Here is a 3,627-nt window from a genome sequence, read left to right on the forward strand (position 1 = left end):
ATATATATATATATATATATATATACATATATATATATATGTATGTATGTATATATATATATATGTACATGTACGTATGTGTATCTTTGTGTTTGTGCTTGGCCTCCATTACCACTTGACAACCAGTGTTGGTTTGTTTACGTCCTTGTAACTTAGAAATTCGACAAAAGAGGGCGATAGATTAAGTACTGGGGTTGACCTGTTCAACTAATACCTTCAAGGTAGGGCCCCATCATGGTCGCAGTCCAATGACTGAAACAAGTGAAAGGTGTATATAAATACTGAGAAATAAGGAAGGTGAAATCATGCTATTTGACTTGGGTCTTTAGTTTTCTTCGACTGTGGACTGTGGACGTGCTTCCAATTCTGTTTAAACGTTCAGAAATTTACTACAAATTAATTATCTTCATCGATATTTCGTCTAATTGCACGAATTCTATCATCCGGTTTTGGATAGTTTAGTTTGGGCAGTGGAGAAAGAGAGAAAGAGAAAGAGAGATACTGAGAGAGAGAGGGAAAGTGAGAAAGAGAGAGAAACAAAGTGAGGGTGAGAGAGAGGGGACAGAGAGAAGAGAGAAGGAGATAGATAGACAGACAGATAGATAGATAGATAGATAGATAGATAGATAGATAGATAGATAGAAAGAGAGAGAGAGTGTGTGTGTGTGTGTGTGCGTGTGTGTCTTCTGTAGCAACACTCCCTGTTGTTTGAAGACGCCATATTTAATTTAAGCAAATATAAGGTTAGCACTTAAGTTAATCTCTTTATCCTTGATGAAAACGTTTTAATGGAAATACAAGAGAGATCCACTTCTGTCGAAAGTGATTGTAGTTTTTGTGGTTTAAGCATTGGTAAAAAAAAAAAAGTATAGCGGGCATCGCACAGGAATTTTTGCAGGGGCTCTTCGAAAGGAAGACAGAAATTAACTTCGACTCGTGGATTATAACAGAACGGACCCCACTAATAGTACCCAAGGAATAATCGGAGTGTTAAACCGAATGAAGGATTAAAATCTAGTAGTTAAGACCAACGCCAGTCCATACAACGGCCGACACTAGATTTTCTGTCTACTCATGCTTGCATCGATCCGAAACTATTTTAGAAAACACAAGCCAAGGGACAGTTAGACTTGGAATCATGTGCAAACGTCTTAACTAATCGGTGACGCATGTGCCGTGTGATCCATCGCGGTTAGGCATTCAATGCTGAATTCCAAGTAACTGTAATGGTAAAATGTACATAAGAACTAATAATCTATACTTGTGTGTTTATCCTAATTTTCCCCTATTCATACATACATACGTATGTACGTATGTCTGTCTGTCTGTATCTGTCTGTCTGTATCTGTCTGTCTGTATGTATGTATGTGTGTGTGTGTGTGTGCATGTTTGTATATATATATATATATATATATATGTATAATACAAAATGGGACAAGAACGCAAAACATCCAGACAGTTAGGTGATACAAGAAAGGGACAACAAAACATCCAGATAGACGATGCAAAGAAAACAAGGACAAGTCATTCAGAGTTTTCTTTCCTCAGTCGAGATCCAGATCATCTTTGCAATTTTGGCTGGTTATTCTCGATATTGCTCCAATCTGGCCAGCCCCAAGGAAAAACTAAGCTAAGAGTATTAGATTCCTTGGAAGAAAGCAGCGAATGTATACAAAAAACAAGGACGGAAAAAAAAACGAGCAATGTTACACAAATACAATAAAAATACAAATAAAAATAATAACAGGACATAACAACAGATGTCTTTCGACTAAGGACCAATTAAATTAAGCTGGCGTGTGTGGAAATAAAGCCTTATGGCAGAAATACAAGATTTCACAGGCACAGGGAGGAATATCGATGTTGCACGCACAACGGCCGACCAAGAAAGAAAGATCAGGCTTGGCCGAACGCCGGTAACGTGGGAAGAGAAGAGAAAGAGGTAGAGGCAGAGGGACAAAAGAATTAAGGAGGGGCGAGAAAAAATGACAGGGACACAGTGAAGTGAAAAGTGGAGGGAAAGTGAGCAAGAAGAGAAGGCTGCGTGTGTATGCGTATAACCACGATCAATATGTTGTTATTTATTTACCCTTCACCTAACTCGAAACCTGCAATTCATCTGGACCTAGTGTCTATAAAGTGCGGTGCAATGGGTACAGTGAGTGTACCCATGTGTGACCCTGACGACTCGTTATGTATTCAGTCAGCCATTTGTGATTGCACGCACAGCCGGAGTACAAATCCGTGTTTACTTTAGTAAGTACGTATTTGTCCTTCAATACTGTTTGTACACGATAGCGCTATCACCGACCTGACCTTGGTGCTTTACTATTTAAGGACTTGATTCCTCTGACTCCCAGTAAACATACTAGTGTCTTTTGGAGCCCTGTGCTGCATGAAAATTTCTTAAGCTGTGACATTTTTCAGGGCCTAACCGTAAAACCGTCCTCTTGCTGCATCATCATCATCATCAGCAGCAGCAGCAGCAGCAGCATCAGTAGCAGTAGTAGTAGTTGTTGTTGTCGTTTAGTACCCTCTCGGACTCGATCCATCAGCTCTCTGATTAAAAGTGCTCCAGCCGAGGTCATACGGTCTTTTTTCGTACATCTAGACTGTATCTTTTTATCAAATCATCGCCTTAAAACAAAAAAAAAAAAACCAAATGACCGGGAAAATTTGGCTTTTATTTCTAGCAGGTCAAATATGACTCCACGAAGGCTCCCTCGATTGGCTCATCCTAGCCATGCTGTTAGATCTAGATGTGTTTCCAAATTCAGATGTTTGTGTTAAAATTAATGTAGATAAGTCCTTACTCGGTGAAATTCAACTAGACGTTCATTGTTGCACAGTTTCGCCATCGTAAAATCACCAATCGAATTATTCCTGGAATTTGGCTGGATTGGTTTGTGCAGATTTCACAATCACATGGGACGTATATACAAAAAGTCGTATGACGTACACATCTGATAGTCGCATGACCTACACATTTAACAATCGTATAGCATATATATCCGACAGATGCATGACATGCATATCTAACGGTCACATGGTACACACGTGACATACATATACCACAGACACATAACATATACATCTAACAGTCATAACACATTACACATCGCAATCGCAATAAACATGGCATACGTATGTTACATGACATACGCATTAATATATGAGACACGTTTGGCATGTAGACATGTTGTATTTGACTCCTGACACATGTATACGTACCACGTATGTCACATGTAGATGAGTATGTAATACTCACGTGACATACACATGTAGAAGTGACTTATGGCCTATTCATCTGATAGTGACACCTGAAATGTGTTCTATAACGACAATCAAACACATGCGTGCGCACAGATATACGTATACATTTTCACACGTACAATCAGACAAACGTACACACACACACAAGCACACACACACACACACACACACACACACACACACACACATCTACGCTTATATTCGAAATATGAGATCAAAGGAAGTAAAATCATTTATCTCTCACGAATCTTGCTTATAGTTTTTTTTTACTATAACGGCATGCACGTATACAAGAACAAAGACACACGCGCACGCACGCACACACGCAAGCACACACACACAAACACATACATA

The sequence above is a fragment of the Octopus bimaculoides genome, chromosome 4, assembly GCF_001194135.2.
Source record: "Octopus bimaculoides isolate UCB-OBI-ISO-001 chromosome 4, ASM119413v2, whole genome shotgun sequence".
Classification (NCBI taxonomy): Eukaryota; Metazoa; Mollusca; class Cephalopoda; order Octopoda; family Octopodidae; genus Octopus; species Octopus bimaculoides.